This window comes from Salmo salar, chromosome 07 (assembly GCF_965601325.2).
Source record: "Salmo salar chromosome 07, fSalSal1, whole genome shotgun sequence".
NCBI classification, from domain to species: Eukaryota; Metazoa; Chordata; class Actinopteri; order Salmoniformes; family Salmonidae; genus Salmo; species Salmo salar.
Genome location: NC_138297.1, coordinates 7,727,501 through 7,754,319, shown reverse-complemented (window position 1 = coordinate 7,754,319; position 26,819 = coordinate 7,727,501). Strand labels below are relative to the sequence as shown.

General features: G+C 43.3%; 18 non-coding genes across 18 annotated transcripts; all 18 read left to right on the top strand.

Moving 5' to 3' along the window:
• Positions 1–346: 346 nt before the first annotated feature.
• On the top strand, positions 347–419 carry trnar-ucu (transfer RNA arginine (anticodon UCU)). Its single transcript has one exon. It is a non-coding gene; the product is annotated as a tRNA-Arg (tRNA).
• An 807-nt stretch (positions 420–1,226) lies between these two features.
• Positions 1,227–1,299, top strand: trnar-ccu (transfer RNA arginine (anticodon CCU)). Its single transcript has one exon. It is a non-coding gene; the product is annotated as a tRNA-Arg (tRNA).
• A 1,852-nt stretch (positions 1,300–3,151) lies between these two features.
• On the top strand, positions 3,152–3,224 carry trnar-ccu (transfer RNA arginine (anticodon CCU)). Its single transcript has one exon. It is a non-coding gene; the product is annotated as a tRNA-Arg (tRNA).
• Positions 3,225–4,204: 980 nt separating this feature from the next.
• On the top strand, positions 4,205–4,277 carry trnar-ucu (transfer RNA arginine (anticodon UCU)). The gene has a single exon. It is a non-coding gene; the product is annotated as a tRNA-Arg (tRNA).
• A 1,598-nt stretch (positions 4,278–5,875) lies between these two features.
• On the top strand, positions 5,876–5,948 carry trnar-ucu (transfer RNA arginine (anticodon UCU)). The gene has a single exon. It is a non-coding gene; the product is annotated as a tRNA-Arg (tRNA).
• A 1,598-nt stretch (positions 5,949–7,546) lies between these two features.
• On the top strand, positions 7,547–7,619 carry trnar-ucu (transfer RNA arginine (anticodon UCU)). Its single transcript has one exon. It is a non-coding gene; the product is annotated as a tRNA-Arg (tRNA).
• A 788-nt stretch (positions 7,620–8,407) lies between these two features.
• On the top strand, positions 8,408–8,480 carry trnar-ccu (transfer RNA arginine (anticodon CCU)). The gene has a single exon. It is a non-coding gene; the product is annotated as a tRNA-Arg (tRNA).
• A 3,234-nt stretch (positions 8,481–11,714) lies between these two features.
• On the top strand, positions 11,715–11,787 carry trnar-ccu (transfer RNA arginine (anticodon CCU)). Its single transcript has one exon. It is a non-coding gene; the product is annotated as a tRNA-Arg (tRNA).
• A 1,588-nt stretch (positions 11,788–13,375) lies between these two features.
• On the top strand, positions 13,376–13,448 carry trnar-ccu (transfer RNA arginine (anticodon CCU)). The gene has a single exon. It is a non-coding gene; the product is annotated as a tRNA-Arg (tRNA).
• Positions 13,449–16,547: 3,099 nt separating this feature from the next.
• trnar-ccu (transfer RNA arginine (anticodon CCU)) lies at positions 16,548–16,620 on the top strand. The gene has a single exon. It is a non-coding gene; the product is annotated as a tRNA-Arg (tRNA).
• A 714-nt stretch (positions 16,621–17,334) lies between these two features.
• trnar-ucu (transfer RNA arginine (anticodon UCU)) lies at positions 17,335–17,407 on the top strand. Its single transcript has one exon. It is a non-coding gene; the product is annotated as a tRNA-Arg (tRNA).
• An 807-nt stretch (positions 17,408–18,214) lies between these two features.
• trnar-ccu (transfer RNA arginine (anticodon CCU)) lies at positions 18,215–18,287 on the top strand. Its single transcript has one exon. It is a non-coding gene; the product is annotated as a tRNA-Arg (tRNA).
• A 778-nt stretch (positions 18,288–19,065) lies between these two features.
• trnar-ucu (transfer RNA arginine (anticodon UCU)) lies at positions 19,066–19,138 on the top strand. Its single transcript has one exon. It is a non-coding gene; the product is annotated as a tRNA-Arg (tRNA).
• A 2,953-nt stretch (positions 19,139–22,091) lies between these two features.
• trnar-ucu (transfer RNA arginine (anticodon UCU)) lies at positions 22,092–22,164 on the top strand. Its single transcript has one exon. It is a non-coding gene; the product is annotated as a tRNA-Arg (tRNA).
• An 807-nt stretch (positions 22,165–22,971) lies between these two features.
• trnar-ccu (transfer RNA arginine (anticodon CCU)) lies at positions 22,972–23,044 on the top strand. The gene has a single exon. It is a non-coding gene; the product is annotated as a tRNA-Arg (tRNA).
• Positions 23,045–24,022: 978 nt separating this feature from the next.
• On the top strand, positions 24,023–24,095 carry trnar-ucu (transfer RNA arginine (anticodon UCU)). The gene has a single exon. It is a non-coding gene; the product is annotated as a tRNA-Arg (tRNA).
• Positions 24,096–24,902: 807 nt separating this feature from the next.
• Positions 24,903–24,975, top strand: trnar-ccu (transfer RNA arginine (anticodon CCU)). The gene has a single exon. It is a non-coding gene; the product is annotated as a tRNA-Arg (tRNA).
• A 978-nt stretch (positions 24,976–25,953) lies between these two features.
• trnar-ucu (transfer RNA arginine (anticodon UCU)) lies at positions 25,954–26,026 on the top strand. Its single transcript has one exon. It is a non-coding gene; the product is annotated as a tRNA-Arg (tRNA).
• Positions 26,027–26,819: the final 793 nt, after the last annotated feature.

The following is a 26,819-nucleotide window of genomic DNA, read 5'->3' as shown; positions in this document are numbered from 1 at the left end:
TGCAACCAGGGATAAAAAAAGCATAATATCAATGGCATGTCTCAGTGCCCTCCGTGGGTTGAAGCAGAGTGGCGCTGCGGAAACGTGATGGGCCCAGAGGTTGATGGATGAAACCATCCTCTGCAATCCATTTTTATTTAAAAGAAATTAATTGCAACCATAAATAAAAAATAGCATAATTTCATGGGCATGTCTCAGTGCCCTCTGTGATTCTTTGTGTGACTGCTTCTGTCAGTTTGTATAGGTCACACTGATTACAGAGGTGCAGCGGTAGCGTGATGGCCCCGTAACCCAGAGGTCGATGGATCGAAACCACTCTCTGCTATCAAGATAGATTTCGGCAAGTACCCTAGTGGCCTAATGGATAAGGCACTGGCCTTCTAAGCCAGGGTTTGTGGGTTCGAGTCCCATCTGGGGTGGATGAAGGCAGTTTGGGAAAAAAGAAGAGAGTTCATGTAACAAATATGTTGAAGCTATTGAATTTTTAGAAAGTAAGTGCAAATAGAGATTAACTAAAAGTATACTTTCATGGGCATGTCTCTCTGCCCTTCGTGATTCTTTTTTTGAATCTGCTGCTATCAGTTCGTATAGGTCATGCTGATCACACAGTGCCACAGTGGCCTAAGAAACTGGCCTCCTAATCCATGTATTGTGAGTTCAAGTATTATTTTGGGGTGCCTGAAAGTGGAGTGATGAAGTGCAAGTATGCTGAGCAGTTAACCCAGTGATTTATGGATCGAAACCATCCTCTTCTATCCAGTTTGTTTTCAGCAAACAGAAATATAAAAACTGCTAACAATCTTTCTTTTTACAAATTAATTGCAACCAGCGTTCAAAAAAAGCAAAATATCATGGGCATGTCTCAGTGCCCTACGTGATTCTTTTTTTTACTGTTTCTATAAGTTCGTATAGGTCATGTTATAACACCATGCCCCAGATGCCTAAAAAACTGGCCTCCCATGCCAGGGATTGTGAGTTTAATTCTTGTCAGGGGCGGCTGCAGAGTTTCCCAGCGGAAGCGTGCTGGGCCCATAACCCAGAGGTCGATGGATGGAAACCATCCTCTGCTATCCAGTTTTATTTTTAGCAATGAAGTGCAACCATAAATGAAAAAAAGCATAATTTCATGGGCAAAGCATAATTTCATGGGCATTTCTCATTGCCTTCCATTATATATTTTCCTTACTGCTTCTATCAGTTCGTATAGGTCATTCGATCTTCGCAGTGCCCCAGTGGCCTAATGGATAAGGCACTGGCCTCCTAAGCCAGGGATTGAGGGTTCGAGTCCCTTCTGGGGTGGGTTGTGGCGCTGTGGAAACGAGCTGGGCCCAGAGGTTGATGACCTGAAGCCATCCTCAGCTAACAATTTTTATTTTTAGAAATTAATTGCAACCAGCGATCAAAAAAAGCATAATATCTTCGGCATGTCTCATTGCCCTTGGTGATTCTTTTTTTTTACTGTTTCTATCAGTTCGTATAGGTCATGCTATAACACCATGCCCAAGATGCCTAAAAAACCGGCCTCCCATGCCAGGGATTGAGCTTTCGAGTCCCTTCTGGGGTGGGTTGTGGCGCTGTGGAAACGAGCTGGGCCCAGAGGTTGATGACCTGAAGCCATCCTCAGCTAACAATTTTTATTTTTAGAAATTAATTGCAACCAGCGATAAAAAAAAGCATAATATCTTCGGCATGTCTCATTGCCCTTGGTGATTCTTTTTTTTTACTGTTTCTATCAGTTCGTATAGGTCATGCTATTACACCATGCCCCAGATGCCTAAAAAAACTGGCCTCCCAAGCCAGAGATTGTGAGTTTAAGTCTTGTCAGGGGTGGCTGAAAACAGAGTGTCCCAGCGGAAGCGTGCTGGGCCCATAACCCAGAGGCCTATAGATTGAAACCATCCTCTGCAATCCATTTTTATTTTCAGAAATGAACTGCAACCAGGGATAAAAAAAAGCATAATAGCAATGGCATGTCTCAGTGCCCTCCGTGGGTTGAAGCAGAGTGGCGCTGCGGTAACGTGATGGGCCCAGAGGTTGATGGATGAAACCATCCTCTGCAATCCATTTTTATTTTTAGAAATTGATTGCAACCATAAATAAAAAATAGCATAATTTCATGGGCATGTCTCAGTGCCCTCTGTGATTCTTTGTTTGACTGCTTCTGTCAGTTTGTATAGGTCACACTGATTACAGAGGTGCAGAGGTAGCGTGATGGCCCCGTAACCCAGAGGTCGATGGATCGAAACCACTCTCTGCTATCAAGATAGATTTTGGCAAGTGGCCTAATGGATAAGGCACTGGCCTTCTAAGCCAGGGATTGTGGGTTCGAGTCCCATCTGGGGTGGATGAAGGCAGTTTGGGAAAGAAGAAGAGAGTTCATGTAACAAAGATGTTCAAGCTATTGAATTTTCAGAAATGAAGTGCAAATAGGGATTAACAAAAAGTATACTTTCATGGGCATGTCTCTCTGCCCTTCGTGCTTCTTTTTTTTAATCTGCTTCTATCAGTTCGTATAGGTCATGCTGATCACACAGTGCCACAGTGGCCTAAGAAACTGGCCTCCTAATCCATGTATTGTGAGTTCAAGTATTATTTTGGGGTGCCTGAAAGTGGAGTGATGAGGTGCAAGTATGCTGAGCAGTTAACCCAGTGATTTATGGATCGAAACCATCCTCTTCTATCCAGTTTGTTTTCAGCAAACAGAAATATAAAAACTGCTAACAATCTTTATTTTTACAAATTAATTGCAACCAGCGTTCAAAAAAAGCAAAATATCATGGGCATGTCTCAGTGCCCTACGTGATTCTTTTTTTTACTGTTTCTATCAGTTCGTATAGGTCATGCTATAACACCATGCCCCAGATGCCTAAAAAACTGGCCTCCCATGCCAGGGATTGTGAGTTTAATTCTTGTCAGGGGCGGCTGCAGAGTTTCCCAGCGGAAGCGTGCTGGGCCCATAACCCAGAGGTCGATGGATGGAAACCATCCTCTGCTATCCAGTTTTATTTTTAGCAATGAAGTGCAACCATAAATCAAAAAAAGCATAATTTCATGGGCAAAGCATAATTTCATGGGCATTTCTCATTGCCTTCCATTATATATTTTCCTTACTGCTTCTATCAGTTCGTATAGGTCATTCTATCTTCGCAGTGCCCCAGTGGCCTAATGGATAAGGCACTGGCCTCCTAAGCCAGGGATTGAGGGTTCGAGTCCCTTCTGGGGTTGGTTGTGGCGCTGTGGAAACGTGCCGGGCCCAGAGGTCGATGAACTGAAGCCATCCTCAGCTAACAATTTTTATTTTTAGAAATTAATTGCAACCAGCGTTCAAAAAAAGCATAATATCTTCGGCATGTCTCATTGCCCTTGGTGATTCTTTTTTTTTACTGTTTCTATCAGTTCGTATAGGTCATGCTATAACACCATGCCCCAGATGCCTAAAAAACCGGCCTCCCATGCCAGGGATTGAGCTTTCGAGTCCCTTCTGGGGTGGGTTGTGGCGCTGTGGAAACGAGCTGGGCCCAGAGGTTGATGACCTGAAGCCATCCTCAGCTAACAATTTTTATTTTTAGAAATTAATTGCAACCAGCGATCAAAAAAAGCATAATATCTTCGGCATGTCTCATTGCCCTTGGTGATTCTTTTTTTTTACTGTTTCTATCAGTTCGTATAGGTCATGCTATTACACCATGCCCCAGATGCATAAAAAAACTGGCCTCCCAAGCCAGAGATTGTGAGTTTAAGTCTTGTCAGGGGTGGCTGAAAACAGAGTGTCCCAGCGGAAGCGTGCTGGGCCCATAACCCAGAGGCCTATAGATTGAAACCATCCTCTGCAATCCATTTTTATTTTCAGAAATGAACTGCAACCAGGGATAAAAAAAAGCATAATAGCAATGGCATGTCTCAGTGCCCTCCGTGGGTTGAAGCAGAGTGGCGCTGCGGAAACGTGATGGGCCCAGAGGTTGATGGATGAAACCATCCTCTGCAATCCATTTTTATTTTTAGAAATTGATTGCAACCATAAATAAAAAATAGCATAATTTCATGGGCATGTCTCAGTGCCCTCTGTGATTATTTGTTTGACTGCTTCTGTCAGTTTGTATAGGTCACAATGATTACAGAGGTGCAGCGGTAGCGTGATGGCCCCGTAACCCAGAGGTCGATGGATCGAAACCACTCTCTGCTATCAAGATAGCTTTTGGCAAGTACCCTAGTGGCCTAATGGATAAGGCACTGGCCTTCTAAGCCAGGGATTGTGGGTTCGAGTCCCATCTGGGGTGGATGAAGGCAGTTTGGGAAAGAAGAAGAGAGTTCATGTAACAAAGATGTTGAAGCTATTGAATTTTTAGAAAGGAAGTGCAAATAGAGATTAACAAAAAGTATACTTTCATGGGCATGTCTCTCTGCCCTTCGTGATTCTTTTTTTGAATCTGTTTTATCAGTTCGTATAGGTCATGCTGATCACACAGTGCCACAGTGGCCTAAGAAACTGGCCTCCTAATCCATGTATTGTGAGTTCAAGTATTATTTTGGGGTGCCTGAAAGTGGAGTGATGAAGTGCAAGTATGCTGAGCAGTTAACCCAGTGATTTATGGATCGAAACCATCCTCTTCTATCCAGTTTGTTTTCAGCAAACAGAAATATAAAAACTGCTAACAATCTTTATTTTTACAAATTAATTGCAACCAGCGTTCAAAAAAAGCAAAACATCATGGGCATGTCTCAGTGCCCTACGTGATTCTTTTTTTTACTGTTTCTATCAGTTCGTATAGGTCATGCTATAACACCATGCCCCAGATGCCTAAAAAACTGGCCTCCCAAGCCAGAGATTGAGAGTTTAAGTCTTGTCAGGGGTGGCTGAAAACAGAGTGTCCCAGCAGAAGCGTGCTGGGCCCATAACCCAGAGGTCGATGGATGGAAACCATCCTCTGCTATCCAGTTTTATTTTTAGCAATGAAGTGCAACCATAAATGAAAAAAAGCATAATTTCATGGGCAAAGCATAATTTCATGGGCATTTCTCATTGCCTTCCATTATATATTTTCCTTACTGCTTCTATCAGTTCGTATAGGTCATTCTATCGCCGCAGTCCCCCAGTGTCCTAACGGATAAGGCACTGGCCTCCTAAGCCAGGGATTGAGGGTTCGAGTCCCTTCTGGGGTGGGTTGTGGCGCTGTGGAAACGTGCTGGGCCCAGAGGTCGATGAACTGAAGCCATCCTCACCTAACAATTTTTATTTTTAGAAATTAATTGCAACCAGCGATCAAAAAAAGCATAATATCTTCGGCATGTCTCATTGCCCTTGGTGATTCTTTTTTTTACTGTTTCTATCAGTTCGTATAGGTCATGCTATTACACCATGCCCCAGATGCCTAAAAAAACTGGCCTCCCAAGCCAGAGATTGTGAGTTTAAGTCTTGTCAGGGGTGGCTGAAAACAGAGTGTCCCAGCGGAAGCGTGCTGGGCCCCTAACCCAGAGGCCTATAGATTGAAACCATCCTCTGCAATCCATTTTTATTTTCAGAAATGAACTGCAACCAGGGATAAAAAAAAAGCATAATAGCAATGGCATGTCTCAGTGCCCTCCGTGGGTTGAAGCAGAGTGGCGCTGCGGTAACGTGATGGGCCCAGAGGTTGATGGATGAAACCATCCTCTGCAATCCATTTTTATTTTTAGAAATTGATTGCAACCATAAATAAAAAATAGCATAATTTCATGGGCATGTCTCAGTGCCCTCTGTGATTCTTTGTTTGACTGCTTCTGTCAGTTTGTATAGGTCACACTGATTACAGAGGTGCAGAGGTAGCGTGATGGCCCCGTAACCCAGAGGTCGATGGATCGAAACCACTCTCTGCTATCAAGATAGATTTCGGCAAGTACCCTAGTGGCCTAATGGATAAGGCACTGGCCTTCTGAGCCAGGGATTGTGGGTTCGAGTCCCATCTGGGGTGGATGAAGGCAGTTTGGGAAAAAAGAAGAGAGTTCATGTAACAAATATGTTGAAGCTATTGAATTTTTAGAAAGGAAGTGCAAATAGAGATTAACAAAAAGTATACTTTCATGGGCATGTCTCTCTGCCCTTCGTGATTCTTTTTTTGAATCTGTTTTATCAGTTCGTATAGGTCATGCTGATCACACAGTGCCACAGTGGCCTAAGAAACTGGCCTCCTAATCCATGTATTGTGAGTTCAAGTATTATTTTGGGGTGCCTGAAAGTGGAGTGATGAAGTGCAAGTATGCTGAGCAGTTAACCCAGTGATTTATGGATCGAAACCATCCTCTTCTATCCAGTTTGTTTTCAGCAAACAGAAATATAAAAACTGCTAACAATCTTTCTTTTTACAAATTAATTGCAACCAGCGTTCAAAAAAAGCAAAACATCATGGGCATGTCTCAGTGCCCTTGGTGATTCTTTTTTTTACTGTTTCTATCAGTTCGTATAGGTCATGCTATAACACCATGCCCCAGATGCCTAAAAAACTGGCCTCCCAAGCCAGAGATTGAGAGTTTAAGTCTTGTCAGGGGTGGCTGAAAACAGAGTGTCCCAGCAGAAGCGTGCTGGGCCCATAACCCAGAGGTCGATGGATGGAAACCATCCTCTGCTATCCAGTTTTATTTTTAGCAATGAAGTGCAACCATAAATGAAAAAAAGCATAATTTCATGGGCAAAGCATAATTTCATGGGCATTTCTCATTGCCTTCCATTATATATTTTCCTTACTGCTTCTATCAGTTCGTATAGGTCATTCTATCGCCGCAGTCCCCCAGTGTCCTAACGGATAAGGCACTGGCCTCCTAAGCCAGGGATTGAGGGTTCGAGTCCCTTCTGGGGTGGGTTGTGGCGCTGTGGAAACGTGCTGGGCCCAGAGGTCGATGAACTGAAGCCATCCTCACCTAACAATTTTTATTTTTAGAAATTAATTGCAACCAGCGATCAAAAAAAGCATAATATCTTCGGCATGTCTCATTGCCCTTGGTGATTCTTTTTTTTTACTGTTTCTATCAGTTCGTATAGGTCATGCTATTACACCATGCCCCAGATGCCTAAAAAAACTGGCCTCCCAAGCCAGAGATTGTGAGTTTAAGTCTTGTCAGGGGTGGCTGAAAACAGAGTGTCCCAGCGGAAGCGTGCTGGGCCCCTAACCCAGAGGCCTATAGATTGAAACCATCCTCTGCAATCCATTTTTATTTTCAGAAATGAACTGCAACCAGGGATAAAAAAAAGCATAATAGCAATGGCATGTCTCAGTGCCCTCCGTGGGTTGAAGCAGAGTGGCGCTGCGGTAACGTGATGGGCCCAGAGGTTGATGGATGAAACCATCCTCTGCAATCCATTTTTATTTTTAGAAATTGATTGCAACCATAAATAAAAAATAGCATAATTTCATGGGCATGTCTCAGTGCCCTCTGTGATTCTTTGTTTGACTGCTTCTGTCAGTTTGTATAGGTCACACTGATTACAGAGGTGCAGAGGTAGCGTGATGGCCCCGTAACCCAGAGGTCGATGGATCGAAACCACTCTCTGCTATCAAGATAGATTTCGGCAAGTACCCTAGTGGCCTAATGGATAAGGCACTGGCCTTCTGAGCCAGGGATTGTGGGTTCGAGTCCCATCTGGGGTGGATGAAGGCAGTTTGGGAAAAAAGAAGAGAGTTCATGTAACAAATATGTTGAAGCTATTGAATTTTTAGAAAGGAAGTGCAAATAGAGATGAACTAAAAGTATACTTTCATGGGCATGTCTCTCTGCCCTTCGTGATTCTTTTTTTGAATCTGCTTCTATCAGTTCGTATAGGTCATGCTGATCACACAGTGCCACAGTGGCCTAAGAAACTGGCCTCCTAATCCATGTATTGTGAGTTCAAATATTATTTTGGGGTGCCTGAAAGTGGAGTGATGAAGTGCAAGTATGCTGAGCAGTTAACCCAGTGATTTATGGATCGAAACCATCCTCTTCTATCCAGTTTGTTTTCAGCAAACAGAAATATAAAAACTGCTAACAATCTTTCTTTTTACAAATTAATTGCAACCAGCGTTCAAAAAAAGCAAAATATCATGGGCATGTCTCAGTGCCCTACGTGATTCTTTTTTTTACTGTTTCTATAAGTTCGTATAGGTCATGCTATAACACCATGCCCCAGATGCCTAAAAAACTGGCCTCCCATGCCAGGGATTGTGAGTTTAATTCTTGTCAGGGGCGGCTGCAGAGTTTCCCAGCGGAAGCGTGCTGGGCCCATAACCCAGAGGTCGATGGATGGAAACCATCCTCTGCTATCCAGTTTTATTTTTAGCAATGAAGTGCAACCATAAATGAAAAAAAGCATAATTTCATGGGCATTTCTCATTGCCTTCCATTATATATTTTCCTTACTGCTTCTATCAGTTCGTATACGTCATTCTATCGCCGCAGTGCCCCAGTGTCCTAATGGATAAGGCACTGGCCTCCTAAGCCAGGGATTGAGGGTTCGAGTCCCTTCTGGGGTGGGTTGTGGCGCTGTGGAAACGTGCTGGGCCCAGAGGTCGATGAACTGAAGCCATCCTCACCTAACAATTTTTATTTTTAGAAATTAATTGCAACCAGCGATCAAAAAAAGCATAATATCTTCGGCATGTCTCATTGCCCTTGGTGATTCTTTTTTTTTACTGTTTCTATCAGTTCGTATAGGTCATGCTATTACACCATGCCCCAGATGCATAAAACAACTGGCCTCCCAAGCCAGAGATTGTGAGTTTAAGTCTTGTCAGGGGTGGCTGAAAACAGAGTGTCCCAGCGGAAGCGTGCTGGGCCCATAACCCAGAGGCCTATAGATTGAAACCATCCTCTGCAATCCATTTTTATTTTCAGAAGTGAACTGCAACCAGGGATAAAAAAAAGCATAATATCAATGGCATGTCTCAGTGCCCTCTGTGGGTTGAAGCAGAGTGGCGCTGCGGAAACGTGATGGGCGCAGAGGTTGATGGATGAAACCATCCTCTGCAATCCATTTTTATTTTTAGAAATTAATTGCAACCATAAATAAAAAATAGCATAATTTCATGGGCATGTCTCAGTGCCCTCTGTGATTCTTTGTTTGACTGCTTCTATCAGTTTGTATAGGTCACACTGATTACAGAGGTGCAGCGGTAGCGTGATGGCCCCGTAACCCAGAGGTCGATGGATCGAAACCACTCTCTGCTATCAAGATAGATTTTGGCAAGTACCCTATTGGCCTTCTAAACCAGGGATTGTGGGTTCGAGTCCCATCTGGGGTGGATGAAGGCAGTTTGGGAAAGAAGAAGAGAGTTCATGTAACAAAGATGTTGAAGCTATTGAATTTTTAGAAAGGAAGTGCAAATAGAGATTAACAAAAAGTATACTTTCATGGGCATGTCTCTCTGCCCTTCGTGATTCTTTTTTTGAATCTGCTTCTATCAGTTCGTATAGGTCATGCTGATCACACAGTGCCACAGTGTCCTAAGAAACTGGCCTCCTAATCCATGTATTGTGAGTTCAAGTATTATTTTGGGGTGCCTGAAAGTGGAGTGATGAAGTGCAAGTATGCTGAGCAGTTAACCCAGTGATTTATGGATCGAAACCATCCTCTTCTATCCAGTTTGTTTTCAGCAAACAGAAATATAAAAACTGCTAACAATCTTTCTTTTTACAAATTAATTGCAACCAGCGTTCAAAAAAAGCAAAATATCATGGGCATGTCTCAGTGCCCTACGTGATTCTTTTTTTTACTGTTTCTATCAGTTCGTATAGGTCATGCTATAACACCATGCCCCAGATGCCTAAAAAACTGGCCTCCCATGCCAGGGATTGTGAGTTTAATTCTTGTCAGGGGCGGCTGCAGAGTTTCCCAGCGGAAGCGTGCTGGGCCCATAACCCAGAGGTCGATGGATGGAAACCATCCTCTGCTATCCAGTTTTATTTTTAGCAATGAAGTGCAACCATAAATGAAAAAAAGCATAATTTCATGGGCAAAGCATAATTTCATGGGCATTTCTCATTGCCTTCCATTATATATTTTCCTTACTGCTTCTATCAGTTCGTATAGGTCATTCTATCGCCGCAGTGCCCCAGTGTCCTAACGGATAAGGCACTGGCCTCCTAAGCCAGGGATTGAGGGTTTGAGTCCCTTCTGGGGTGGGTTGTGGCGCTGTGGAAACGTGCTGGGCCCAGAGGTCGATGAACTGAAGCCATCCTCACCTAACAATTTTTATTTTTAGAAATTAATTGCAACCAGCGATCAAAAAAAGCATAATATCTTCGGCATGTCTCATTGCCCTTGGTGATTCTTTTTTTTTACTGTTTCTATCAGTTCGTATAGGTCATGCTATTACACCATGCCCCAGATGCATAAAAAAACTGGCCTCCCAAGCCAGAGATTGTGAGTTTAAGTCTTGTCAGGGGCGGCTGCAGAGTTTCCCAGCGGAAGCGTGCTGGGCCCATAACCCAGAGGCCTATAGATTGAAACCATCCTCTGCAATCCATTTTTATTTTCAGAAGTGAACTGCAACCAGGGATAAAAAAAAGCATAATATCAATGGCATGTCTCAGTGCCCTCCGTGGGTTGAAGCAGAGTGGCGCTGCGGAAACGTGATGGGCGCAGAGGATGATGGATGAAACCATCCTCTGCAATCCATTTTTATTTTTAGAAATTAATTGCAACCATAAATAAAAAATAGCATAATTTCATGGGCATGTCTCAGTGCCCTCTGTGATTCTTTGTTTGACTGCTTCTATCAGTTTGTATAGGTCACACTGATTACAGAGGTGCAGCGGTAGCGTGATGGCCCCGTAACCCAGAGGTCGATGGATCGAAACCACTCTCTGCTATCAAGATAGATTTTGGCAAGTACCCTATTGGCCTAATGGATAAGGCACTGGCCTTCTAAGCCAGGGATTGTGGGTTCAAGTCCCATCTGGGGTGGATGAAGGCAGTTTGGGAAAGAAGAAGAGAGTTCATGTAACAAAGATGTTGAAGCTATTGAATTTTTAGAAAGGAAGTGCAAATAGAGATTAACAAAAAGTATACTTTCATGGGCATGTCTCTCTGCCCTTCGTGATTCTTTTTTTGAATCTGCTTCTATCAGTTCGTATAGGTCATGCTGATCACACAGTGCCACAGTGGCCTAAGAAACTGGCCTCCTAATCCATGTGAGTTCAATTATTATTTTGGGGTGCCTGAAAGTGGAGTGATGAAGTGCAAGTATGCTGAGCAGTTAACCCAGTGATTTATGGATCGAAACCATCCTCTTCTATCCAGTTTGTTTTCAGCAAAGAGAAATATAAAAACTGCTAACAATCTTTATTTTTACAAATTAATTGCAACCAGCGTTCAAAAAAAGCAAAATATCATGGGCATGTCTCAGTGCCCTACGTGATTCTTTTTTTTACTGTTTCTATAAGTTCGTATAGGTCATGCAATAACACCATGCCCCAGATGCCTAAAAAACTGGCCTCCCATGCCAGGGATTGTGAGTTTAATTCTTGTCAGGGGCGGCTGCAGAGTTTCCCAGCGGAAGCGTGCTGGGCCCATAACCCAGAGGTCGATGGATGGAAACCATCCTCTGCTATCCAGTTTTATTTTTAGCAATGAAGTGCAACCATAAATGAAAAAAAGCATAATTTCATGGGCAAAGCATAATTTCATGGGCATTTCTCATTGCCTTCCATTATATATTTTCCTTACTGCTTCTATCAGTTCGTATAGGTCATTCTATCTTCGCAGTGCCCCAGTGGCCTAATGGATAAGGCACTGGCCTCCTAAGCCAGGGATTGAGGGTTCGAGTCCCTTCTGGGGTGGGTTGTGGCGCTGTGGAAACGTGCTGTGCCCAGAGGTCGATGAACTGAAGCCATCCTCAGCTAATAATTTTTATTTTTAGAAATTAATTGCAACCAGCGATCAAAAAAACCATAATATCTTCGGCATGTCTCATTGCCCTTGGTGATTCTTTTTTTTACTGTTTCTATCAGTTCGTATAGGTCATGCTATTACACCATGCCCCAGATGCCTAAAAAAACTGGCCTCCCAAGCCAGAGATTGTGAGTTTAAGTCTTGTCGGGGTGGCTGAAAACAGAGTGTCCCAGCGGAAGCGTGCTGGGCCCCTAACCCAGAGGCCTATAGATTGAAACCATCCTCTGCAATCCATTTTTATTTTCAGAAATGAACTGCAACCAGGGATAAAAAAAAGCATAATAGCAATGGCATGTCTCAGTGCCCTCCGTGGGTTGAAGCAGAGTGGCGCTGCGGTAACGTGATGGGCCCAGAGGTTGATGGATGAAACCATCCTCTGCAATCCATTTTTATTTTTAGAAATTGATTGCAACCATAAATAAAAAATAGCATAATTTCATGGGCATGTCTCAGTGCCCTCTGTGATTCTTTGTTTGACTGCTTCTGTCAGTTTGTATAGGTCACACTGATTACAGAGGTGCAGAGGTAGCGTGATGGCCCCGTAACCCAGAGGTCGATGGATCGAAACCACTCTCTGCTATCAAGATAGATTTTGGCAAGTACCCTATTGGCCTAATGGATAAGGCACTGGCCTTCTAAGCCAGGGATTGTGGGTTCAAGTCCCATCTGGGGTGGATGAAGGCAGTTTGGGAAAGAAGAAGAGAGTTCATGTAACAAAGATGTTGAAGCTATTGAATTTTTAGAAAGGAAGTGCAAATAGAGATTAACAAAAAGTATACTTTCATGGGCATGTCTCTCTGCCCTTCGTGATTCTTTTTTTGAATCTGCTTCTATCAGTTCGTATAGGTCATGCTGATCACACAGTGCCACAGTGGCCTAAGAAACTGGCCTCCTAATCCATGTGAGTTCAATTATTATTTTGGGGTGCCTGAAAGTGGAGTGATGAAGTGCAAGTATGCTGAGCAGTTAACCCAGTGATTTATGGATCGAAACCATCCTCTTCTATCCAGTTTGTTTTCAGCAAAGAGAAATATAAAAACTGCTAACAATCTTTATTTTTACAAATTAATTGCAACCAGCGTTCAAAAAAAGCAAAATATCATGGGCATGTCTCAGTGCCCTACGTGATTCTTTTTTTTACTGTTTCTATAAGTTCGTATAGGTCATGCAATAACACCATGCCCCAGATGCCTAAAAAACTGGCCTCCCATGCCAGGGATTGTGAGTTTAATTCTTGTCAGGGGCGGCTGCAGAGTTTCCCAGCGGAAGCGTGCTGGGCCCATAACCCAGAGGTCGATGGATGGAAACCATCCTCTGCTATCCAGTTTTATTTTTAGCAATGAAGTGCAACCATAAATGAAAAAAAGCATAATTTCATGGGCAAAGCATAATTTCATGGGCATTTCTCATTGCCTTCCATTATATATTTTCCTTACTGCTTCTATCAGTTCGTATAGGTCATTCTATCTTCGCAGTGCCCCAGTGGCCTAATGGATAAGGCACTGGCCTCCTAAGCCAGGGATTGAGGGTTCGAGTCCCTTCTGGGGTGGGTTGTGGCGCTGTGGAAACGTGCTGGGCCCAGAGGTCGATGAACTGAAGCCATCCTCAGCTAATAATTTTTATTTTTAGAAATTAATTGCAACCAGCGATCAAAAAAACCATAATATCTTCGGCATGTCTCATTGCCCTTGGTGATTCTTTTTTTTACTGTTTCTATCAGTTCGTATAGGTCATGCTATTACACCATGCCCCAGATGCCTAAAAAAACTGGCCTCCCAAGCCAGAGATTGTGAGTTTAAGTCTTGTCGGGGTGGCTGAAAACAGAGTGTCCCAGCGGAAGCGTGCTGGGCCCCTAACCCAGAGGCCTATAGATTGAAACCATCCTCTGCAATCCATTTTTATTTTCAGAAATGAACTGCAACCAGGGATAAAAAAAAGCATAATAGCAATGGCATGTCTCAGTGCCCTCCGTGGGTTGAAGCAGAGTGGCGCTGCGGTAACGTGATGGGCCCAGAGGTTGATGGATGAAACCATCCTCTGCAATCCATTTTTATTTTTAGAAATTGATTGCAACCATAAATAAAAAATAGCATAATTTCATGGGCATGTCTCAGTGCCCTCTGTGATTCTTTGTTTGACTGCTTCTGTCAGTTTGTATAGGTCACACTGATTACAGAGGTGCAGAGGTAGCGTGATGGCCCCGTAACCCAGAGGTCGATGGATCGAAACCACTCTCTGCTATCAAGATAGATTTTGGCAAGTACCCTAGTGGCCTAATGGATAAGGCACTGGCCTTCTAAGACAGGGATTGTGGGTTCGAGTCCCATCTGGGGTGGATGAAGGCAGTTTGGGAAAGAAGAAGAGAGTTCATGTAACAAAGATGTTCAAGCTATTAAATTTTCAGAAATGAAGTGCAAATATGGATTAACAAAAAGTATACTTTCATGGGCATGTCTCTCTGCCCTTCGTGCTTCTTTTTTTTAATCTGCTTCTATCAGTTCGTATAGGTCATGCTGATCACACAGTGCCACAGTGGCCTAAGAAACTGGCCTCCTAATCCATGTATTGTGAGTTCAAGTATTATTTTGGGGTGCCTGAAAGTGGAGTGATGAAGTGCAAGTATGCTGAGCAGTTAACCCAGTGATTTATGGATCGAAACCATCCTCTTCTATCCAGTTTGTTTTCAGCAAACAGAAATATAAAAACTGCTAACAATCTTTCTTTTTACAAATTAATTGCAACCAGCGTTCAAAAAAAGCAAAATATCATGGGCATGTCTCAGTGCCCTACGTGATTCTTTTTTTTACTGTTTCTATAAGTTCGTATAGGTCATGCTATAACACCATGCCCCAGATGCCTAAAAAACTGGCCTCCCATGCCAGGGATTGTGAGTTTAATTCTTGTCAGGGGCGGCTGCAGAGTTTCCCAGCGGAAGCGTGCTGGGCCCATAACCCAGAGGTCGATGGATGGAAACCATCCTCTGCTATCCAGTTTTATTTTTAGCAATGAAGTGCAACCATAAATGAAAAAAGGCATAATTTCATGGGCAAAGCATAATTTCATGGGCATTTCTCATTGCCTTCCATTATATATTTTCCTTACTGCTTCTATCAGTTCGTATAGGTCATTCTATCGCCGCAGTGCCCCAGTGTCCTAACGGATAAGGCACTGGCCTCCTAAGCCAGGGATTGAGGGTTCGAGTCCCTTCTGGGGTGGGTTGTGGCGCTGTGGAAACGTGCTGGGCCCAGAGGTCGATGAACTGAAGCCATCCTCACCTAACAATTTTTATTTTTAGAAATTAATTGCAACCAGCGATCAAAAAAAGCATAATATCTTCGGCATGTCTCATTGCCCTTGGTGATTCTTTTTTTTTACTGTTTCTATCAGTTCGTATAGGTCATGCTATTACACCATGCCCCAGATGCATAAAAAAACTGGCCTCCCAAGCCAGAGATTGTGAGTTTAAGTCTTGTCAGGGGTGGCTGAAAACAGAGTGTCCCAGCGGAAGCGTGCTGGGCCCATAACCCAGAGGCCTATAGATTGAAACCATCCTCTGCAATCCATTTTTATTTTCAGAAGTGAACTGCAACCAGCGATAAAAAAAAGCATAATATCAATGGCATGTCTCAGTGCCCTCCGTGGGTTGAAGCAGAGTGGCGCTGCGGAAACGTGATGGGCGCAGAGGTTGATGGATGAAACCATCCTCTGCAATCCATTTTTATTTTTAGAAATTAATTGCAACCATAAATAAAAAATAGCATAATTTCATGGGCATGTCTCAGTGCCCTCTGTGATTCTTTGTTTGACTGCTTCTATCAGTTTGTATAGGTCACACTGATTACAGAGGTGCAGCGGTAGCGTGATGGCCCCGTAACCCAGAGGTCGATGGATCGAAACCACTCTCTGCTATCAAGATAGATTTTGGCAAGTACCCTATTGGCCTAATGGATAAGGCACTGGCCTTCTAAACCAGGGATTGTGGGTTCAAGTCCCATCTGGGGTGGATGAAGGCAGTTTGGGAAAGAAGAAGAGAGTTCATGTAACAAAGATGTTGAAGCTATTGAATTTTTAGAAAGGAAGTGCAAATAGGGATTGACAAAAAGTATACTTTCATGGGCATGTCTATCTGCCCTTGCAGTTAACCCAGTGATTTATGGATCGAAACCATCCTCTTCTATCCAGTTTGTTTTCAGCAAACAGAAATATAAAAACTGCTAACAATCTTTATTTTTACAAATTAATTGCAACCAGCGTTCAAAAAAAGCAAAATATCATGGGCATGTCTCAGTGCCCTAAGTGATTCTTTTTTTTACTGTTTCTATAAGTTCGTATAGGTCATGCTATAACACCATGCCCCAGATGCCTAAAAAACTGGCCTCCCATGCCAGGGATTGTGAGTTTAATTCTTGTCAGGGGCGGCTGTAGAGTTTCCCAGCAGAAGCGTGCTGGGCCCATAACCCAGAGGTCGATGGATGGAAACCATCCTCTGCTATCCAGTTTTATTTTTAGCAATGAAGTGCAACCATAAATCAAAAAAAGCATAATTTCATGGGCAAAGCATAATTTCATGGGCATTTCTCATTGCCTTCCATTATATATTTTCCTTACTGCTTCTATCAGTTCGTATAGGTCATTCTATCTTCGCAGTGCCCCAGTGGCCTAATGGATAAGGCACTGGCCTCCTAAGCCAGGGATTGAGGGTTCGAGTCCCTTCTGGGGTGGGTTGTGGCGTTGTGGAAACGTGCTGGGCCCAGAGGTCGATGAACTGAAGCCATCCTCAGCTAACAATTTTTATTTTTAGAAATTAATTGCAACCAGCGATCAAAAAAAGCATAATATCTTCGGCATGTCTCATTGCCCTTGGTGATTCTTTTTTTTTACTTTTTCTATCAGTTCGTATAGGTCATGCTATAACACCATGCCCCAGATGCCTAAAAAACTGGCCACCCAAGCCAGAGATTGTGAGTTTAATTCTTGTCAGGGGTGGCTGAAAACAGAGTGTCCCAGCGGAAGCGTGCTGGGCCCATAACCCAGAGGCCTATAGATTGAAACCATCCTCTGCAATCCATTTTTATTTTCAGAAGTGAACTGCAACCAGGGATAAAAAAAAGCATAATATCAATGGCATGTCTCAGTGCCCTCCGTGGGTTGAAGCAGAGTGGCGCTGCGGAAACGTGATGGGCCCAGAGGTTGATGGATGAAACCATCCTCTGCAATCCATTTTTATTTTTAGAAATTAATTGCAACCATGAATAAAAAATAGCATAATTTCATGGGCATGTCTCAGTGCCCTCTGTGATTCTTTGTTTGACTGCTTCTGTCAGTTTGTATAGGTCACACTGATTACAGAGGAGCAGCGGTAGCGTGATGGCCCCGTAACCCAGAGGTCGATGGATCGAAACCACTCTCTGCTATCAAGATAGATTTCGGCAAGTACCCTAGTGGCCTAATGGATAAGGCACTGGCCTTCTAAGCCAGGGATTGTGGGTTCGAGTCCCATCTGGGGTGGATGAAGGCAGTTTGGGAAAGAAGAAGAGAGTTCATGTAACAAAGATGTTGAAGCTATTGAATTTTTAGAAAGGAAGTGCAAATAGAGATTAACAAAACGTATACTTTCATGGGCATGTCTCTCTGCCCTTCGTGATTCTTTTTTTGAATCTGCTTCTATCAGTTCGTATAGGTCATGCTGATCACACAGTGCCACAGTGTCCTAAGAAACTGGCCTCCTAATCCATGTATTGTGAGTTCAAGTATTATTTTGGGGTGCCTGAAAGTGGAGTGATGAAGTGCAAGTATGCTGAGCAGTTAACCCAGTGATTTATGGATCGAAACCACCCTCTTCTATCCAGTTTGTTTTCAGCAAACAGAAATATAAAAACTGCTAACAATCTTTCTTTTTACAAATTAATTGCAACCAGCGTTCAAAAAAAGCAAAATATCATGGGCATGTCTCAGTGCCCTACGTGATTCTTTTTTTTACTGTTTCTATAAGTTCGTATAGGTCATGCTATAACACCATGCCCCAGATGCCTAAAAAACTGGCCTCCCATGCCAGGGATTGTGAGTTTAATTCTTGTCAGGGGCGGCTGCAGAGTTTCCCAGCGGAAGCGTGCTGGGCCCATAACCCAGAGGTCGATGGATGGAAACCATCCTCTGCTATCCAGTTTTATTTTTAGCAATGAAGTGCAACCATAAATGAAAAAAAGCATAATTTCATGGGCAAAGCATAATTTCATGGGCATTTCTCATTGCCTTCCATTATATATTTTCCTTACTGCTTCTATCAGTTCGTATAGGTCATTCTATCTTCGCAGTGCCCCAGTGGCCTAATGGATAAGGCACTGGCCTCCTAAGCCAGGGATTGAGGGTTCGAGTCCCTTCTGGGGTGGGTTGTGGCGCTGTGGAAACGTGCTGGGCCCAGAGGTCGATGAAATGAAGCCATCCTCAGCTAACAATTTTTATTTTTAGAAATTAATTGCAACCAGCGATCAAAAAAAGCATAATATCTTCGGCATGTCTCAGTGCCCTATGTGATTCTTTTTTTTACTGTTTCTATCAGTTCGTATAGGTCATGCTATAACACCATGCCCCAGATGCCTAAAAAACCGGCCTCCCATGCCAGGGATTGAGCTTTCGAGTCCCTTCTGGGGTGGGTTGTGGCGCTGTGGAAACGAGCTGGGCCCAGAGGTTGATGACCTGAAGCCATCCTCAGCTAACAATTTTTATTTTTAGAAATTAATTGCAACCAGCGATAAAAAAAAGCATAATATCTTCGGCATGTCTCATTGCCCTTGGTGATTCTTTTTTTTACTGTTTCTATCAGTTCGTATAGGTCATGCTATTACACCATGCCCCAGATGCCTAAAAAACTGGCCTCCCAAGCCAGAGATTGTGAGTTTAAGTCTTGTCAGGGGTGGCTGAAAACAGAGTGTCCCAGCAGAAGCGTGCTGGGCCCATAACCCAGAGGCCTATAGATTGAAACCATCCTCTGCAATCCATTTTTATTTTCAGAAGTGAACTGCAACCAGGGATAAAAAAAAGCATAATATCAATGGCATGTCTCAGTGCCCTCCGTGGGTTGAAGCAGTGGCGCTGCGGAAACGTGATGGGCCCAGAGGTTGATGGATCAAAACCACTCTCTGCTATCAAGATAGATTTCAGCAAGTACCCTAGTGGCCTAATGGATAAGGCACTGGCCTTCTAAGCCAGGGATTGTGGGTTCGAGTCCCATCTGGGGTGGATGAAGGCAGTTTGGGAAAGAAGAAGAGAGTTCATGTAACAAAGATGTTGAAGCTATTGAATTTTTAGAAAGGAAGTGCAAATAGAGATTAACAAAAAGTATACTTTCATGGGCATGTCTCTCTGCCCTTCGTGATTCTTTTTTTGAATCTGCTTCTATCAGTTCGTATAGGTCATGCTGATCACACAGTGCCACAGTGGCCTAAGAAACTGGCCTCCTAATCCATGTATTGTGAGTTCAAGTATTATTTTGGGGTGCCTGAAAGTGGAGTGATGAAGTGCAAGTATGCTGAGCAGTTAACCCAGTGATTTATGGATCGAAACCATCCTCTTCTATCCAGTTTGTTTTCAGCAAACAGAAATATAAAAACTGCTAACAATCTTTCTTTTTACAAATTAATTGCAACCAGCGTTCAAAAAAAGCAAAATATCATGGGCATGTCTCAGTGCCCTACGTGATTCTTTTTTTTACTGTTTCTATAAGTTCGTATAGGTCATGCTATAACACCATGCCCCAGATGCCTAAAAAACTGGTCTCCCATGCCAGGGATTGTGAGTTTAATTCTTGTCAGGGGCGGCTGCAGAGTTTCCCAGCGGAAGCGTGCTGGGCCCATAACCCAGACGTCGATGGATGGAAACCATCCTCTGCTATCCAGTTTTATTTTTAGCAATGAAGTGCAACCATAAATGAAAAAAAGCATAATTTCATGGGCAAAGCATAATTTCATGGGCATTTCTCATTGCCTTCCATTATATATTTTCCTTACTGCTTCTATCAGTTCGTATAGGTCATTCTATCTTCGCAGTGCCCCAGTGGCCTAATGGATAAGGCACTGGCCTCCTAAGCCAGGGATTGAGGGTTCGAGTCCATTCTGGGGTGGGTTGTGGCGCTGTGGAAACGTCCTGGGCCCAGAGGTCGATGAACTGAAGCCATCCTCAGCTAACAATTTTTATTTTTAGAAATTAATTGCAACCAGCGATCAAAAAAAGCATAATATCTTCGGCATGTCTCATTGCCCTTGGTGATTCTTTTTTTTACTGTTTCTATCAGTTCGTATAGGTCATGCTATAACACCATGCCCCAGATGCCTAAAAAATCGGCCTCCCATGCCAGGGATTGAGCATTCGAGTCCCTTCTGGGGTGGGTTGTGGCGCTGTGGAAACGAGCTGGGCCCAGAGGTTGATGACCTGAAGCCATCCTCAGCTAACAATTTTTATTTTTAGAAATTAATTGCAACCAGCGATCAAAAAAAGCATAATATCTTCGCAATGTCTCATTGCCCTTGGTGATTCTTTTTTTTTACTGTTTCTATCAGTTCGTATAGGTCATGCTATTACACCATGCCCCAGATGCCTAAAAAACTGGCCTCCCAAGCCAGAGATTGCGAGTTTAAGTCTTGTCAGGGGTGGCTGAAAACAGAGTGTCCCAGCAGAAGCGTGCTGGGCCCATAACCCAGAGGCCTATAGATCGAAACCATCCTCTGCAATCCATTTTTATTTTCAGAAGTGAACTGCAACCAGGGATAAAAAAAAGCATAATATCAATGGCATGTCTCAGTGGCCTCCGTGGGTTGAAGCAGAGTGGCGCTGCGGAAACGTGATGGGCCCAGAGGTTGATGGATGAAACCATCCTCTGCAATCCATTTTTATTTTTAGAAATTAATTGCAACCATAAATAAAAAATAGCATAATTTCATGGGCATGTCTCAGTGCCCTCTGTTATTCTTTGTTTGACTGCTTCTGTCAGTTTGTATAGGTCACACTGATTACAGAGGTGCAGCGGTAGCGTGATGGCCCCGTAACCCAGAGGTCGATGGATCGAAACCACTCTCTGCTATCAAGATAGATTTCGGCCAGTACCCTAGTGGCCTAATGGATAAGGCACTGGCCTTCTAAGCCAGGGATTGTGGGTTCGAGGCCCATCTGGGCTGGATGAAGGCAGTTTGGGAAAGAAGAAGAGAGTTCATGTAACAAAGATGTTGAAGCTATTGAATTTTTAGAAATGAAGTGCAAATAGGGATTAACAAAAAGTATACTTTCATGGGCATGTCTCTCTGCCCTTCGTGATTCTTTTTTTGAATCTGCTTCTATCAGTTCGTATAGGTCATGCTGATCACACAGTGCCACAGTGGCCTAAGAAACTGGCCTCCTAATCCATGTATTGTGAGTTCAAGTATTATTTTGGGGTGCCTGAAAGTGGAGTGATGAAGTGCAAGTATGCTGAGCAGTTAACCCAGTGATTTATGGATCGAAACCATCCTCTTCTATCCAGTTTGTTTTCAGCAAACAGAAATATAAAAACTGCTAACAATCTTTCTTTTTACAAATTAATTGCAACCAGCGTTCAAAAAAAGCAAAATATCATGGGCATGTCTCAGTGCCCTACGTGATTCTTTTTTTTACTGTTTCTATAAGTTCGTATAGGTCATGCTATAACACCATGCCCCAGATGCCTAAAAAACTGGCCTCCCATGCCAGGGATTGTGAGTTTAATTCTTGTCAGGGGCGGCTGCAGAGTTTCCCAGCGGAAGCGTGCTGGGCCCATAACCCAGAGGCCTATAGATTGAAACCATCCTCTGCAATCCATTTTTATTTTCAGAAGTGAACTGCAACCAGGGATAAAAAAAAGCATAATATCAATGGCATGTCTCAGTGCCCTCCGTGGGTTGAAGCAGAGTGGCGCTGCGGAAACGTGATGGGCCCAGAGGTTGATGGATGAAACCATCCTCTGCAATCCATTTTTATTTTTAGAAATTAATTGCAACCATAAATAAAAAATAGCATAATTTCATGGGCATGTCTCAGTGCCCTCTGTGATTCTTTGTTTGACTGCTTCTGTCAGTTTGTATAGGTCACACTGATTACAGAGGTGCAGCGGTAGCGTGATGGCCCCGTAACCCAGAGGTCGATGGATCGAAACCACTCTCTGCTATCAAGATAGATTTTGGCAAGTACCCTAGTGGCCTAATGGATAAGGCACTGGCCTTCTAAGCCAGGGATTGTGGGTTCAAGTCCCATCTGGGGTGGATGAAGGCAGTTTGGGAAAGAAGAAGAGAGTTCATGTAACAAAGATGTTGAAGCTATTGAATTTTTAGAAATGAAGTGCAAATAGAGATTAACAGAAAGTATACTTTCATGGGCATGTCTCTCTGCCCTTCGTGATTCTTTTTTTGAATCTGCTTCTATCAGTTCGTATAGGTCATGCTGATCACACAGTGCCACAGTGGCCTAAGAAACTGGCCTCCTAATCCATGTATTGTGAGTTCAAGTATTATTTTGGGGTGCCTGAAAGTGGAGTGATGAAGTGCAAGTATGCTGAGCAGTTAACCCAGTGATTTATGGATCGAAACCATCCTCTTCTATCCAGTTTGTTTTCAGCAAACAGAAATATAAAAACTGCTAACAATCTTTCTTTTTACAAATTAATTGCAACCAGCGTTCAAAAAAAGCAAAATATCATGGGCATGTCTCAGTGCCCTACGTGATTCTTTTTTTTACTGTTTCTATAAGTTCGTATAGGTCATGCTATAACACCATGCCCCAGATGCCTAAAAAACTGGCCTCCCATGCCAGGGATTGTGAGTTTAATTCTTGTCAGGGGCGGCTGCAGAGTTTCCCAGCGGAAGCGTGCTGGGCCCATAACCCAGAGGTCGATGGATGGAAACCATCCTCTGCTATCCAGTTTTATTTTTAGCAATGAAGTGCAACCATAAATGAAAAAAAGCATAATTTCATGGGCAAAGCATAATTTCATGGGCATTTCTCATTGCCTTCCATTATATATTTTCCTTACTGCTTCTATCAGTTCGTATAGGTCATTCTATCTTCGCAGTGCCCCAGTGGCCTAATGGATAAGGCACTGGCCTCCTAAGCCAGGGATTGAGGGTTCGAGTCCCTTCTGGGGTGGGTTGTGGCGCTGTGGAAACGTCCTGGGCCCAGAGGTCGATGAACTGAAGCCATCCTCAGCTAACAATTTTTATTTTTAGAAATTAATTGCAACCAGCGATCAAAAAAAGCATAATATCTTCGGCATGTCTCATTGCCCTTGGTGATTCTTTTTTTTACTGTTTCTATCAGTTCGTATAGGTCATGCTATAACACCATGCCCCAGATGCCTAAAAAATCGGCCTCCCATGCCAGGGCTTGAGCATTCGAGTCCCTTCTGGGGTGGGTTGTGGCGCTGTGGAAACGAGCTGGGCCCAGAGGTTGATGACCTGAAGCCATCCTCAGCTAACAATTTTTATTTTTAGAAATTAATTGCAACCAGCGATCAAAAAAAGCATAATATCTTCGGCATGTCTCATTGCCCTTGGTGATTCTTTTTTTTTACTGTTTCTATCAGTTCGTATAGGTCATGCTATTACACCATGCCCCAGATGCCTAAAAAACTGGCCTCCCAAGCCAGAGATTGCGAGTTTAAGTCTTGTCAGGGGTGGCTGAAAACAGAGTGTCCCAGCAGAAGCGTGCTGGGCCCATAACCCAGAGGCCTATAGATCGAAACCATCCTCTGCAATCCATTTTTATTTTCAGAAGTGAACTGCAACCAGGGATAAAAAAAAGCATAATATCAATGGCATGTCTCAGTGCCCTCCGTGGGTTGAAGCAGAGTGGCGCTGCGGAAACGTGATGGGCCCAGAGGTTGATGGATGAAACCATCCTCTGCAATCCATTTTTATTTTTAGAAATTAATTGCAACCATAAATAAAAAATAGCATAATTTCATGGGCATGTCTCAGTGCCCTCTGTGATTCTTTGTTTGACTGCTTCTGTCAGTTTGTATAGGTCACACTGATTACAGAGGTGCAGCGGTAGCGTGATGGCCCCGTAACCCAGAGGTCGATGGATCGAAACCACTCTCTGCTATCAAGATAGATTTCGGCCAGTACCCTAGTGGCCTAATGGATAAGGCACTGGCCTTCTAAGCCAGGGATTGTGGGTTCGAGTCCCATCTGGGGTGGATGAAGGCAGTTTGGGAAAGAAGAAGAGAGTTCATGTAACAAAGATGTTGAAGCTATTGAATTTTTAGAAATGAAGTGCAAATAGGGATTAACAAAAAGTATACTTTCATGGGCATGTCTCTCTGCCCTTCGTGATTCTTTTTTTGAATCTGCTTCTATCAGTTCGTATAGGTCATGCTGATCACACAGTGCCACAGTGGCCTAAGAAACTGGCCTCCTAATCCATGTATTGTGAGTTCAAGTATTATTTTGGGGTGCCTGAAAGTGGAGTGATGAAGTGCAAGTATGCTGAGCAGTTAACCCAGTGATTTATGGATCGAAACCATCCTCTTCTATCCAGTTTGTTTTCAGCAAACAGAAATATAAAAACTGCTAACAATCTTTATTTTTACAAATTAATTGCAACCAGCGTTCAAAAAAAGCAAAATATCATGGGCATGTCTCAGTGCCCTACGTGATTCTTTTTTTTACTGTTTCTATAAGTTCGTATAGGTCATGCTATAACACCATGCCCCAGATGCCTAAAAAACTGGCCTCCCATGCCAGGGATTGTGAGTTTAATTCTTGTCAGGGGCGGCTGCAGAGTTTCCCAGCGGAAGCGTGCTGGGCCCATAACCCAGAGGTCGATGGATGGAAACCATCCTCTGCTATCCAGTTTTATTTTTAGCAATGAAGTGCAACCATAAATAAAAAAAAGCATAATTTCATGGGCAAAGCATAATTTCATGGGCATTTCTCATTGCCTTCCATTATATATTTTCCTTACTGCTTGTATCAGTTCGTATAGGTCATTCTATCTTCGCAGTGCCCCAGTGGCCTAATGGATAAGGCACTGGCCTCCTAAGCCAGGGATTGAGGGTTCGAGTCCCTTCTGGGTTGGGTTGTGGCGCTGTGGAAACGTGCTGGGCCCAGAGGTCGATGAACTGAAGCCATCCTCAGCTAACAATTTTTATTTTTAGAAATTAATTGCAACCAGCGATCAAAAAAAGCATAATATCTTCGGCATGTCTCATTGCCCTTGGTGATTCTTTTTTTTTACTGTTTCTATCAGTTCGTATAGGTCATGCTATAACACCATGCCCCAGATGCCTAAAAAACCGGCCTCCCATGCCAGGGATTGAGCTTTCGAGTCCCTTCTGGGGTGGGTTGTGGCGCTGTGGAAACGAGCTGGGCCCAGAGGTTGATGACCTGAAGCCATCCTCAGCTAACAATTTTTATTTTTAGAAATTAATTGCAACCAGCGATCAAAAAAAGCATAATATCTTCGGCATGTCTCATTGCCCTTGGTGATTCTTTTTTTTACTGTTTCTATCAGTTCGTATAGGTCATGCTATTACACCATGCCCCAGATGCCTAAAAAACTGGCCTCCCAAGCCAGAGATTGTGAGTTTAAGTCTTGTCAGGGGTGGCTGAAAACAGAGTGTCCCAGCAGAAGCGTGCTGGGCCCATAACCCAGAGGCCTATAGATTGAAACCATCCTCTGCAATCCATTTTTATTTTCAGAAGTGAACTGCAACCAGGGATAAAAAAAAGCATAATATCAATGGCATGTCTCAGTGCCCTCCGTGGGTTGAAGCAGAGTGGCGCTGCGGAAACGTGATGGGCCCAGAGGTTGATGGATGAAACCATCCTCTGCAATCCATTTTTATTTTTAGAAATTAATTGCAACCATAAATAAAAAATAGCATAATTTCATGGGCATGTCTCAGTGCCCTCTGTGATTCTTTGTTTGACTGCTTCTGTCAGTTTGTATAGGTCACACTGATTACAGAGGTGCAGCGGTAGCGTGATGGCCCCGTAACCCAGAGGTCGATGGATCGAAACCACTCTCTGCTATCAAGATAGATTTCGGCCAGTACCCTAGTGGCCTAATGGATAAGGCACTGGCCTTCTAAGCCAGGGATTGTGGGTTCGAGTCCCATCTGGGGTGGATGAAGGCAGTTTGGGAAAGAAGAAGAGAGTTCATGTAACAAAGATGTTGAAGCTATTGAATTTTTAGAAAGGAAGTGCAAATAGAGATTAACAAAAAGTATACTTTCATGGGCATGTCTCTCTGCCCTTCGTGATTCTTTTTTTGAATCTGCTTCTATCAGTTCGTATAGGTCATGCTGATCACACAGTGCCACAGTGGCCTAAGAAACTGGCCTCCTAATCCATGTATTGTGAGTTCAAGTATTATTTTGGGGTGCCTGAAAGTGGAGTGATGAAGTGCAAGTATGCTGAGCAGTTAACCCAGTGATTTATGGATCGAAACCATCCTCTTCTATCCAGTTTGTTTTCAGCAAACAGAAATATAAAAACTGCTAACAATCTTTCTTTTTACAAATTAATTGCAACCAGCGTTCAAAAAAAGCAAAATATCATGGGCATGTACCCTAGTGGCCTAATCGATAAGGCACTGGCCTTCTAAGCCAGGGATTGTGGGTTCGCGTCCCATCTGGGGTGGATGAAGGCAGTTTGGGAAAGAAGAAGAGAGTTCATGTAACAAAGATGTTGAAGCTATTGAATTTTTAGAAAGGAAGTGCAAATAGAGATTAACAAAAAGTATACTTTCATGGGCATGTCTCTCTGCCCTTCGTGATTCTTTTTTTGAATCCGTTTTATCAGTTCGTATAGGTCATGCTGATCACACAGTGCCACAGTGGCCTAAGAAACTGGCCTCCTAATCCATGTATTGTGAGTTCAAGTATTATTTTGGGGTGCCTGAAAGTGGAGTGATGAAG